Source organism: Canis aureus, chromosome 29 (genome assembly GCF_053574225.1).
Source record: "Canis aureus isolate CA01 chromosome 29, VMU_Caureus_v.1.0, whole genome shotgun sequence".
In the NCBI taxonomy this organism is placed as follows: Eukaryota; Metazoa; Chordata; class Mammalia; order Carnivora; family Canidae; genus Canis; species Canis aureus.
Window position 1 is genome coordinate 36,438,406 of NC_135639.1, and position 14,263 is coordinate 36,452,668.

Below are 14,263 nucleotides of genomic sequence, written 5' to 3' on the forward strand. Positions count from 1 at the left end.
GGGGAGTTGTCTATAGAGTTAGGACCAAGGACTGCATCAAATCAAGGCAGGATAAGAAATGTAGTTTCTTTAACGAAGTTGTATTTTTGCTCTTTCTATCTCTTTTGCTCTACTAAGCATTTACATAATGTCTCTTGCTTGAAAAGGGCAGTCTTTCTGTGGGTCTACAGAGAGGGAACTCTAGAAGATGCAGAGACGGCATCTCATCCAAGGCTTTAGGGCCTTGCCATGGGCTTTGCAATGTAGGCGCATAATAAATGTAGGTTCTACCAAACAGAAGGTTCCAACCCAAGCTCCCTCCTTTCAGATTTTATTTCTATTCTCAGACGGATTTGCCTCCTCTGCCACCTATTGGCAGGAGGAAATATTGTCTGGCTGAGCTCACCATAAGCTTTCAAACCTCAGCTCAGATGAAGATAAGTAACCAAGAAACTGGCATCACCACACATTATCTCCTCCACCATGACTGTTCTAGGCTAGAAGAAAATATTAGTGGCAGGGGTAAGTTTTGACTTTGAAGGATTAACAAAATGGTTACTTCTCTTTGCATCTCATTTATAGTCCTCACTGAGCATCCTCTTCCTGATTGTTCCTCCCATAAGTGCTTCAGCCTCCACGAGTCTTTGTTTCCTCTTATATATATCAAAAGGAGATAAGGGTATTTTCACTCCCCAGCTCTCAGTGAGTTTTGGAGACAAATGAGATAAAATTATGTGCCCACCGAATTATTTATACCCTTTAATCCCTGTCACCTCCTCTCTCTCAAAAAAAAAAAAAAAAAAATCCTCACAAATAGCTATCACATTCATTTGCCTCATTTTCCAGAGGAGACAAGGCTCCCAGAGAAGAAATGTTCCATGATGTGTGAGCAAACTTGAAAACACAAATCACAGATCTATCTCTATGGTTAGCACTGAGAAGTTGCTTGAAGACCCAAGAGCTACAGCCTCTCACATTTTGTATTTTTACTGTGGCTCTTATCCCATGCTGAGCCATGGTGCGTGTGTGTGTGTGTGTGTGTGTGTGTGTGTGTAACTCCTTGCAGAAATGCATCTCATTATCTGAACAGTACAGTGTACGAGTGGGTGCTTTATAAATGTTAAATGGATAAACTGGTGAATAAAATAACATGACAGATTATTTTGCACAATACATTTACTGTGTAAATGGGTGATCTGAGGCCCCAAATGTCTCAGTAATTTGTTCAGTAGAACCGAGTAAATCAGAATTGGGGCTGGAAGGCACTCCGAGGTCTGATACTAGGCCTCTTAACATTTTCTTCCATTGTTCCTCCCTTCCCTTGGAATTCCAGATTGCCTCAGTCACAAAGCACATTGGTCTCCTCCAGTTCCCTGAAGTTCTGGAGACTGTGATACTTGCTTTCCCCAAAACCCAAATGAATCATCAATGGCTGTGCTAGAATGTAGTGGAAGGTGCTGCAAGAGTGGAGGGCTTAGTATAACAGCAAATGGGAAAAACAAACAAACAAACAAGCACAGGTGGAAGGCAGTCAGCTTGGTTTGTGTGGGACCAAGCACAGCAAATATGATGATCTGTGCTGGACATAATTAACTTCAGTCTGGAAAATTCTGGATAAGTTCCAGCACCAGGAAGACAACATATTTGGATATTGTTGCTTATAAGAGTAAAGATTAATTAAAACTGTGCAGGTGGTTTACTGCAACATATTTCTACCATAGGAAAGAGAATTCTAGGAGCATCTCTTCTCAATCATAGACATATCACTTGTGTAAAGAAACAACTTTACCATATGTATAATGCTAGTGACCACTCAGGGACGCTGGGTTACCTTTATTTCTGAAAGCAGCCTGTCCTAACACACAAAGGAAAACTAAACCTGATACATTTTACTGGTAGGGGCACAAATTTACTATTAACAATATTTAAGGATCAGTTTGGTTACTGTTTATACATCTCCTTGAGCACAAATTATGACATCAATTACGGTTATATATAGCATTGTGATAAATACTCTGTGCTTCATTTCATCATCACAACAGCCCTATGTAATGGATTTGCATTACAGATGAGAAGCTGAGGTGCAGAGAAGTCAAAGGCTTTGCCTGGGGATGTACAGACAGGAAGTGGTAGAGACACACACAGAATCTAAACTAACTGAGCCCTTACCCTTAACCGATAGTCTGTCAATCCAGCCTTGAGTTTCTGTTCTCTGTATACTGACTTATCCTTTCCAGTGGATTTGCAAGCTCTTGGAAGTCAAGGATCAAGTCTCACTGTGTTCCCTTCCAAAAGAATTTGTCATAGTGCTGGGCAGGAATGTATCCAGACACAGATTTTGCAAGTCAGTAGATAGATAAATGGATGGTAGGGAGAGACAGACAGAGAGAGAAGAAAAGTACAATTACTTGGAGAAAGGGGAATGGGTGGAGAAGAGAATCAGCGAACTAGCAGAAGGAAGAAGAAAAGATATTTCAAATTTAATACTTGAGTTCTAACATAGCAGCCAAGTAATAAACTAGTAATAAGACATATCCTTGCAGAGAAATAGCTAATATCTCTCCTGATTTACACTTAAAAGGATTTATCGCTCTTCTTTCCCTTGTAAAGCAATGTAAGATCAACAGGATTAGTGGCATTCTATTGTACTCTCTGCAGAGTTTAATGCCATTTCAGGCTGTTAAAAATTTATAGAAACAAATAAGAAAGTCCAATATCAGCTGAAGCTCTAATCCCTTCAAAGTAAAGAATAGCTTCTAGGTTACCATTTGCCTTGCAAATGTAAACTCAAGTGATTTCAGTTTGCAGATGACAAAACTTCTTGAACCACCACTGGAGCAAGACTGGCCTGGCATATGTGGAAGAGTGATGGAGACAATGGGGTGTATCAGTCCATCCTATTTTTTATTATTAAGTCTATAAACATAGGACAAGGAGGAGAGAGGTAAGAATAAGATGATCCTTCTTCTCCAAAGATGAGACAAAATTGGAGATAAACTAAAACTGCCCTATGAGCTTTAAACTACAAAATCATCCCATCAGAATAGATAAACAAAATCCCTTGAAGGAAGCACAATGGCCATTATATTTGTTCATTCACCCATTTGTGCATTCATAACATCAGTAGCAAAATGTGTCTCTCAAAAAGAAGATTCATTAGTAATAGAAGGCTAAAAAACCAAATGTTTCTAGGATAGATATGCATGGCATCCCGTCTATGGAGCAGAAAATCTGTCCTAAAGACCCTGACGTGTCTGGTCTACCCAGTCATGGAAAGTGATGCATCGGGTCATTCCACCATGTGATTTACTTGATTCACTCTCTTTATCATACATCACAGAATCTAAGGCTCAAAGAATCAATTCAAAGATGCGTTTTACTCTGTATACCACTAAAGAAGAAATAAGCCATGATAACACTATGCTATATAGCTTTTGAATTTCTATTACCTGTATACACTTGACTTATCCCTTCTGCTAGACTGCAAGCTCTTATAAACCAAGGATCAAGTACTCTTATCACTGAGATTTGTTTTTATATTATTCTAAAGCAAAGTGCTAGTTTAGGCTTTTTTTCATATATCTTCGTGTTGCCTGCTACCCCCAAAAATCTACTCCCACCTTTCTCCATACTGTGTTCTGACCGAGAAGGCTGATGTGGATAGGCTACCTCAGCAGGTCTCAAAGTGTGCCCAAACCCCTGGGCTTCCTCAAGACTTTGGCAGGAGCTACACAAGGTCAAATATTTTTATAATAATACTAGGACATTATTTGCCCTTTCATTATGTCAGCATTTGAACTGATGGTAAAAAGCAAAGAAGGGCAAACTGCTGGAGCCATAGGAGGAATTAAGGCAGTGGCACCAAACTGGACTAATAGTCATTGTATTCTTCACTTGCCAACCACTCTCAATTTAAAAAGGGGGGAGTTGGGTACCTGAGTGGCTCAGTGGTTGAGTGTCTGCCTTTGGCTCAGGTCGTGATCCCGGGGTCCTGGGATCGAGTCCCACATCAGGCTCCCTGCGTTAAGCCTGCTTTTCCCTCTGCCTATGTCTTTGCCTCTCTCTCTCCATCTCTAATGAATAAATAAATTTTTAAAAAAAAATAAATAAAATAAAAATTTTTGTAAAAGCTGATTTCATTCAAAGAAGTCCATGATAAAACAGCAAAAACAATATTGATTTTGTTCAATCTCCATCTTTGTAAACATATCTTCTTTTTATTATTATTTATTATTATTATTATTTAGAGTGGGAGAGGAGAGAAAGAGGGAGAGGAAGACAGAATCTTAAGCAGGGATTGGATGCAGGGCTCAATCCCAAGACCCTGAGATCATGACCTGAGCAGAAAACAAGAGTCGGACATTTAACAGATCGTGCCCCCACTGGCACCCTGGTGTCCACATCTTTTTAATATCCCATGTAATGAAATGAGAATATGCGTGTAAGTTTCTGCTGCATACCAAGTTTTGATGACTGTCCCTAGGAGAAGCTTCTACAAACCTGATTCGTCCTCATCACTTTTTGTCTAAGAATCACTAATGTTCTTCTTTTCCATCCTTTGTGCCATCAAGGCCATGGTGAATTCACATTTCTTAAAAGGGTTATCTACATTGGTTTCCAGATTTTCTCCCATTTTGCAAGCTTTAATGCTGGCAATTTTTTATTTTATGCATATGCAAATTTTAACCAGCCACATCTCAATTGCTGCCTGGCCAGCATGAATGTCAAACACCTTTGTCTAATATATATCATAATTTTGGAGCTCTTAAAACCTGATAATATATGTGTCTTAGATTTAATGAAATATGATAGTTTAATTCCATGCTCAGCAAGCCACCTTCTAATTATTTGGCTTCACATGAAGCTTCATCCACTCCCAAATCCTTCCATTATTGCAACATTGGTTCGTTCATTTCACAGATGCTTAGAAATCCAGATCGACTTGTCAAATCAGAAGAAATCTGACATTCCTGGTTCTAGGGGAAAAGAGGAGTTACTACTAGTCCAAAGCTCAGTCACCAGCTTACACTTGGCATGTTTAACTTTCACTCTGGGACTCCTCTTCTGTGAGCTTTAAGGATGCCTGGCTCTTTCTGGGGAGACCCAGTGGATCTCCTGTCCTAGCCACAGCTCAGGTCCCTCATTGGTTTGTTGAACCCTCAGGTATCCATACTCAGGGATTCCTTGATCCCTCTCTATCTATACATCCTAGTCCTGGGACAGATTCCACAAGAAGAGTCTGTCTTGGAATTTTTATTGTGTAATCTTTACTTCTCATTCTCTCTGCTTTTGGGTTTTGTTTTGTTTTGTTTTGTTTTAACAAATCTGCCATTCTGGACAGCCAATACCACTGCTCCTCTTAATTAAATTTACCCTGTTTACCTCAGGCCTTCTCTTCATAATCAGTTTGCATTGCAGCTTTCCAGCATCAGCAACCTTTCTCCGTGTCCCTCTAAATCTAAGATGCAGAATTCTTTTTTTTCCCCAATTTTTGTCAATACATTCCTGGTCCATCCTAAAGCCGTCGTCCTCAAGGCCCTGTATCTCAACAACGCACATAAACTCATTTCTCACGTAGGAAGAAAGGGATATGGCTATAGTGCACTCATAATCCAAATTGTTTTTAACATTTATTCAGTGCTTCCCAGGCCCCAGGAATTATGATGCTAAGAATTATGCATGATTTTATTGTGTAACCCTAGAAAGAAAGGGAAAACCCCTAATAATAGACGCTGAGCCCTAGAGAGGCTGATATTTCACCCAAAGTCATATAACTAATAGATCCAGTGGCCAATATTGAGTCTGTTTCTGGCCGCGGAGCCTGAACTCTAGGCTTTCGCCCCTTATTTACTGAGCACCCGCGTTGGGCGAGACGCTGTTCTAGGCGCAGAGAAGAAAGAAAAGCGGGGAAGACGCTGTCCCTCGTGTCAGTGACGTGTGTTCCAGAGGGTGACAGCAGCCCCGGTGCTCCCAGCGCTGGGTGGGATGCAGGCTGCCCTCTGCCAAGTCCGCGCCAGCCCTGCGGGAACACGGAGGATCCCAGCCGAGGACACGGGGTGGGGCCGCGGGGGGAGCTGGCCCTCGAAGCGCACCTGGGTGATGGGCTGGGAAAGGAGCACAAAGTAGGCCGAAAGCCCGGGGCTCCAGGGGCAGGAAGAAAGGGAAGCCGGGAAAGAGCTGTTCATTAGCGCCCGCCACCGCGTGGGATCTTGCCCCCTAGATCCCCGGTGGGTCCCGGGTGAGAACCCAGGCAGCCCGCGCCCGCCCGCCCCCCGCAGTGGCCTGAGGACTCCTGCCCTCCGAGCGGCCGCAGCGAGGCCCTCTGCCCGGGCGCGGGAGGCTGCCAGCGGCTTCCGCACGTCCCCGCGCCCACCGCCCCCCCCCCGGCCCACGCCGTGTCCCCACCTGAGCTCCCGGCTGCGGGCTGCGGCTCGCTGTCACCGCGGTCTCCACGCTTGCGGGGTCTCAGCGAGGTGCACGGCCCTGAACGATGGAGCTGTCGCCGCAGATGGTCAGAACAAGGGGCCCCGCAGGCTCTTGGGAGCCAGAGGTTAAGAAAAGAAAAAGGAGGAGGAAAAGAAACCCCACCTGGCAGCCTCTGAACGAATTCAACCCCCCTTCTCAGCTGACACAGAGAATGTAAAAGATGGGCATGCCTCCCGGGCTGGGCACGGTCCCCCCCAAGTACTGCCCCCACCTTGGTCTTCTGCCCACTGCCAGGATCCTGCACGGACTTCCCGGCAGAGTTCCCTGGAGCCCTGAGAGTACTAGGTTCTGATTTCTGCACTAATCAACACTTGACTTTGAAAATAAGAGAACCAATGCCCCAAAGCCTTGATGGAGATAATACAGTTACTTAACACCAAAGCTGACAGGTAAAACCCAGAATTTCCTCTCACTGCAGTGATTTTTCCGGCTAAACCGTACCTGTCAGCCTTGTAAGTGAAGCAGGAGCTTACGGGATTAGCAGAGAAATCTTAATGCAACATTCAGATGGCCACAGATCTGCTACAAGGAATCAACAAATACACATCTCTGCCTTCTTGCTTATGCGGGCTTGCCACCCTCTAGACAGCAGTCATTTGATTTTGTTTTTTGATATCCAGCTATATTCTAGGAAAGGTTGACATTCTCTCTCAAAGATATATAAGGTACATCAAGATAACAAATTAGAGAAAGAGGATAAAGAGGAAGAAAAGGGATCCAACAGTAAGAAGGTAAGATTGCCATAAAATACCTAGCATGAAATACTACTTGCTGGTCAGAGAAAACAGCACATGTGCCTCCAAATTTTCTGACAGCTAATATTCTTTCTAGTCCGTCACATGATTGTGCTTCCCAAAGATAAAATCAAACTATCTGCCAAGAAGAAAAAACAATAGCTTTTCATAAATAAAGCCAAAAGTTTCACTGAAGAGATTGGGCGTCATGTGATGTAATGAGCCAGGCCCTTAATATTGTCCAATAGATTTTTTTGATCTTTGCCTGGTGATTACACAGCATGATTATGTCACTCTTTGACTCCTAACTTGTGCACAACAAAGCCTTGGGGAAACTTGAAGCTTTTTCAAGGGTTCCTGAAGTAATGCCCATAAATTAATTCTATAAATAATTACCTCACTCATCAATGTATGAAAAATGTTCAATGATTTATAGATGCTGCTGATCATAAAATACATTTAATTTAAATTGGGCCCACGATTTGTGAAGGTTTATTTTCTCATTCTCGATTTGACAATGGACATTCAAAGTACGCTTATTGTCACTGGGGTGACAGTAGGCAAGGGGCTCCACATAACTTTGTGATGTGGAGAAGAACGCCAGCTTCAAAGCAGAACCAATACAATATGGTTATTTGCAACCACCATTCTGACTGGTGGGTGCCAGTGCTGTACCAGTTGTCAACGATCAATGTTCTTGATTTTAATAAATACTAATTTTATTATTTCCCTTGTTAAGAGAAATTGGGAAACACTTATCTGGAGGACTTAACAGATTGTCTCTCCTACGAGCTTCTTTCTGTAAATATGTCATCTCAACTAAGACTTTGAATAGAGGACAAGAGAATTCGGATTTGTAATTATTAACAATTACAGTTGTGGCACTTTTCTCTCGCTACTCATTTGAAATCGTATGTTTTAACTGGCAGCTGAGCTATAGGATCCATTGACATCCTTTTGTGAAGTTTGAGAAGCCTAACATGGATATCCATCTCTCCTCCTTTCTAAGAAGGGATTCAGGCATTTTGTGGGAACAAAGTTGAATTTTTATTCATCTTTCTACCTGTATCTCTCTGCATCAACTCCCCAGGCTGAAGGTAGTCCATATTGCAGTAGGATGACTGCCTCAGCATTTAAAAATATCATTCATGGAATGCCTAATTTTTAGTCATGTTATTTCCTGCTGTTTCCTTCAATGCAAAATATGTGCCAAGAGCACAGAGTGAGGTGACTTGCTCTGTAAAATGATTAAATATGAGCTAATTAAAAAGTAGTTGCTTTCTGCAAGCTGTTTTTCATTTTGGCATACCTGATCAGTAATCTTTCTCTTTTGTAGTAATTAGATGGCATGTCAACTCGTCAACTAAGATCCCTCCTAGATCATGAAATTGAAAGCACAACAGCCCTATATATATATATATATATATATATATATATATATATATATATATATATAAAATGTTCATCCCAATGCATTATCAGATGATAAGAAACTAATTAAAATGAAGGAAAGTCAGGACATAGCCAGCCATGCTTTATCTCACTAGAAAAGCTGGCTTATTTGATAAGGGGCATCCTTACTCACTTTGAATCTTGTGGAATATTATATTCCAGACTCTATACAAACATCAGTAGTTGAATGTTGGGGAAGAGAAAAAAAGAAGGATTTTTGAATTGATTTAACCAACTTTTTGTTCACAAACTGAAAGCTGATGGAAGATCAATAAAAGTGACAAATAATTCTATATTATTCCCGATAGATTTCTCCATGAAATGAATAGATCTCTATAGAATAGTAATGGCTAAACCCCACCCCCTCCTTATGTACACTAGTAACCTGAGAAACTCAGACTTACAGTTTCAAGAAATAAATGGGCCAAACTTTAGGCCTAACCAAATTGTGCCATACCTATAATTAGCTAAAGGCAAATCAATCAGCAAGAAACATGGTCCACCAGCCAGCAGTGTTCTCAACTTAGAACTGGCGCAGGCAGTATTTCCTAGGTAAGCTATTTAGTTTGAGATTCATGATCACACACACTGAGGAAAAATAGTGAGCCGGGGATTAAGTAACTTGCTCAATCATTTCTCGGCCTTTTGGCTAAGATCCAGTGTAAGTAACTTGCTCAAAATGGATCTCAGAACTTTAGGCACAACTTTTATCTTCTGGAATATGGTCAATGGCTAAATTTCCAAGCAATCCTAGTCTTTCCAGGCCTCCTGCCCTTGCTTTATCAAAAATACAGCATCACTGTAATGAGCTACCACTTCATACCATTAGGATGACTATAATCGAATAACAAAACAAAACAAAACAGAAAATAGCAAGTGTTGGCAAGGATGTAGAAAAATTAGAACCATTATGTATTGCTAATAGGAATGTAAAATTGTGCACTCTGTGTGGAAAACAGTTTTTGGGTCCCTCAAAAAATTAAACACAGAATTACCCTATGATCCAGAAATTTTACTTTTGGAGATATAGATAGATAGATAGATATTGAGTTGAAAGCAGGGACCTGAAAGATACATGTATACCAGTGTTCTTAACAGCATTCTTCACAATGGCCAAAAGGAAACAACCCAACTGTCTATCAACAGCTGAATGGATAAATAAACTGTAGCATATCCCAACAATGGAATATTATTTAGCCATAAAAAGGAATGAAATTCTGATACACACTACAACATGGGTAAACCTAGAAAACGTGCTAAGTGAAACAAGCCGGACACAAAAAGACAAATATTGCATGATTCCACTTACATGTGGTAACTGGAATAGACAAATTTGTAGACACATAAAATAGAATAGAGGGTACCAGGAGCTAGGAGGAGGAGGGAATAGAGAATTAGTGTTTAATGGGTATAGAGTAGCTATTTGGGAATGAGGAAAAGTTCTGGAAATGGACAGTGGTATGTTTATATAATTTTCTGAATGTACTTAAATGGTACTAAGTTGTACACTTTAAAAATGATTAAAATTGTTAATTTTATGTTCTGTATATTTTACTACAATTTTTAAAAATATACAGCACTAAAAGCCACTCCTGAATCTCCGGGCCCCCCATACAAATCATGATTCTATTAGCATTCATTTCATCCAATCTTAGGGCCACTGAAAGCACCCCAAGAATCTCTGGAACTGCCTGTCCTGGGTGAGCCTGGCAAATCCCCTATGAGAACAAGCATGTCCCTGAGAGGAAACTCTGTGATGCCTCCCAGGCAATGGTTTCGGGAGGCCACTGGGCTCCTGGGCTCCACAGTTGTAGAGCAGTTATTTTGAATCAATAGCATGGATTGTGTATTGGCAAGAATTGTGTGACTATTCAAATTCAATGACTTTAATTAGGTTATAAGATAATTAGGTTATGAATATGCACCTGATGAAAAATTTAAATCTTTAAGACACTTGACTGCTACTGCTTGAAAGCATGGAAATTTGAAACAATTGGAACACCTAAACCCCCCCAACCACCATCTCCAGAAAAATCTGACCCAGAAAAATCTGACATTATCCATCAATAAATAAAAGCCTCCACCGAAGAACTACATTGACCTAAGCTGAACAAGTCTTTAGTCATACCCAGAAGGACAGGTAATGAGTGCCTAGATCTAAAGGAATAGTCTCTGCTACTTTCCAATCCTGTGGCAGTTAGAGACCAACCCCATCCTTTAGACCAGTGACCGCTCCATCACATCCTTGCCCCAGATAAAACAGTTATAACCCTCCCTAATTTCCCCATTTCTCCTTTTCATCTTAAGGGTAAGAGGCAACATCTTGGTCCAGGAATGATAGCAGAGCACACAAAAGTGCAATGGAATTCCTGGCTACTGTGCTTTCCTTTGCTACAACAAAATATGTTCTCTGTTGAAACAATAGGTAAGTAAGAACCTAGCAACTCCCTCCAAGGCACACAAACATCCCAGTGCAAATTATAGTGTTCGCCACCCAAGTGATAACCATGAGTCTTCATCCCCCTCTTGGCCATAATTCAGTGGTAATTGAGGCAATAGCAACTCCCTACCACACCTCATGCTCTGAGGTGTTCTCCCTTGTGTGATAGCTTCTCTCAGTGGGTAAGAAAATATCTGTAATAAGTCATAGCTACTGTACTGGAGTAAAACAGTTCTTAGGACCAGGAGGACCTCTCAGCCGATGTGGTCTAAGTTGCTTGTTTTACAAATGAAGAAGCTGAGACAGAGGAACACTGAAAAGATGTGCCAGGGGTCACACTTTCATTAGTGGTAAATAAGGGACTGCCCGTGAGAAGTCGCTGCTTCTTGTTTGGTGGGCTTTGCTCAAGAATGTGTTTATGCTGGGGACACAATAGAAGCATCCAGCCTTCTGAAAGTAGTCATCGATTTGGTAGGTTGATTTCATTTGAACGATGACTCCAAGTAGAGGGAAAATGTGTTTTTCTCTCTTAGGGCTGTTTACTCTGAGTCATTGCTCAGGACAGTGGCCTCTGTTTGAATGATTCATGTCCTGACAGCCATTACAGACTTGAAACTCTTAAAATGTCATTGTGCCTATGATGTATTGGATTTTAGTTAAAACAGGGAAAATGCAAATTGTCCAAAAATGATATTTTTCTATCCCTTTGTGGCTGAGACTTGATAAATAGTACCATAAGAAATTCCAAATGGAAGTTTTTACTTCTTTTTTAATATCAAAATTTTGACTAGTGATATGGATGTGACTTTCTAGTTTGTTTTATAAATCCAGTAAAATATGGCCACAATTGATTTTGTGTCCTAGCCTTCACCAGTTTTCCAATGTTCTATGATTTGTTTGTCATCCCAATGGACAGTCTTCTCAACATGGTCGCAGATGATATAAAGAAGCAACACACTGGAGTAAAGTCCAGGCTTCACCTTCGCCACCTCTGTAACCTTAGAAAAGCCATCAAATATTCTGTACCTTGGTTTTCTCATCTCTGAATTTGTGGGGGAAGTGGGGCAGAGGGAGAAAGAATCTTTAGCAGGTTCCACAGTGCTATGCCCAGCACAGAGCTTAATCTAATGACCCTGAGATCACTACCTGAGCCAAAACCAAGAGTCAGATGCTTAATCAACTGAACCACCCAGGTGTCCCCATCATCTTTGAATTTTTTATACCAATTCCAATCCTGGTCTACTTCATAATGGATGTTGTGTAGACCAGCTGAGTTTAACTCATTCAAAAAATGCCTTCAAAATAATGAAATACTATACACATTTAAGAAACTAGATCTCTTAATCACTTCCCCACCACCAGAAAGCTTGAGAAAATTATTCGGGCAGATCATTCAGAACTCAAGCATTGTGATAGGGTAGTTTCCTTGGGTGGAGAAACAGAAAGAAGTGTAACATTTTCAATAATTAAATCATCTGATATATAAGCATTTAGGGAAGCTGGCTGGAGGTTGGGGCTTGGGGGCAAATAAGGATCAGAGGACCAGAGGCGAGTGACAACCATGTAGAGCTTGATTAGTAAGGTTACTCTAAATAAAGGACAACCAAAGTAGAGAAAATGGAAAAAATATTTAATATCAACTAGTGAAGTAATAGGAAAAGCCAAGAGAATCAGGGTAGACAAGTAATTGCTGTCACCTGCAGATCCCCTTTCCTTGGTACTTCTTAGTCTTTATACCCACATTAGTGAGTGATTTGATTAATAAATATTTATTAAGAAGCACCTGTTGCATGCTGGCTTCTGTTCTAGGCCTTAGGAAAATTAATGAATGAATAAATCATGAAATCTCTGACCCATAGAACTTACATTTTTGTAGCAAGAGGAGGAGGAGAAAAGAATAAGCAATAAGCAGATAGAAAATTAGACATTTTCTGAAGAGCTAATTTCAGAGAGCAATCAGTGCTATAAAACATAAAATAGGGCAACAAGATAGAAAATGGCAGGTAGCAGAAAGGGCACTAAATTAGCTAGAGTGGTCAAAAGAGGACTCTCTGAGGAGATGACACTGAGGTCACAATTCTTTCAGTTGCAAGTGATAAAAATCAGCATCAAACTACATGAAGCAGAACAGAGATTTTATTAACCCAGGACAGGAGATAGGATACTGGAGTAGCTTGGGGATTGAATGAGCAATGTGAGCAATGACAGTGTCTGGGACCTGGGGGCCTCAGAGCTGGGGCATCAAACCAAGAGCGCACAACCTTCTTTTCTACCTCTCAGCCCCTGTAGTCTTTATAGATTCACATCCGCCCCCCACGGCCCCATTTAGGCAGACCCGGTATAAAAGAAGTATCTCTTCCCAGAAATGATCTCTCAACCTCAAAACACAATTTTAGCCAGAAGCAAGTTATAAGGTCTTTGTTATGGCTGATTCAGAGTGGTAGGAGGACAAGGGAGAAATGGGAGGAAGAAGCATTTCACCAGAGAAGAGGGTGGAGAGGCTGTAGGAGATCACCATAGCTATGCAGATTACTGCGCTCCACCCTTTCATTTCCTAACACATTTAAGGTACCTTTTTTTTTTTTAATTTATTTTTTATTGGTGTTCAATTTACTAACATACAGAATAACACCCAGTGCCCGTCACCCATTCACTCCCACCCCCCGCCCTCCTCCCCTTCTACCACCCCTAGTTCGTTTCCCAGAGTTAGCAGTCTTTACGTTCTGTCTCCCTTTCTGATATTTCCCACACATTTCTTCTCCCTTCCCTTATATTCCCTTTCACTATTATTTATATTCCCCAAATGAATGAGAACATATAATGTTTGTCCTTCTCCGACTGACTTACTTCACTCAGCATAATACCCTCCAGTTCCATCCACATTGAAGCAAATGGTGGGTATTTGTCATTTCTAATAGCTGAGTAATATTCCATTGTATACATAAACCACATCTTCTTTATCCATTCATCTTTCGTTGGACACCGAGGCTCCTTCCACAGTTTGGCTATCGTGGCCATTGCTGCTATAAACATCGGGGTGCAGGTGTCCCGGCGTTTCATTGCATTTGTATCTTTGGGGTAAATCCCCAACAGTGCAATTGCTGGGTCGTAGGGCAGGTCTATTTTTAACTCTTTGAGGAACCTCCACACAGTTTTCCAGAGTGGCTGCACC

At 41.1% G+C, this 14,263-nt stretch overlaps 1 long non-coding RNA gene across 2 annotated transcripts in view; it reads left to right on the forward strand.

The window, feature by feature from the left end:
* The window catches only part of LOC144300837 (uncharacterized), a 49,340-nt gene that overhangs the window by 652 nt on the left and 34,425 nt on the right, over positions 1 to 14,263 (forward strand). Inside the window, exons 2-3 of one of the 2 annotated variants that reach the window (XR_013367610.1) lie at positions 327 to 501; positions 10,959 to 11,076. This is a non-coding gene — a long non-coding RNA (uncharacterized LOC144300837). Of the gene's footprint in view, positions 1 to 326; positions 502 to 825; positions 1,141 to 10,958; positions 11,077 to 14,263 lie in introns of those variants that run through there. The other variant, XR_013367609.1, reaches the window with a different exon arrangement.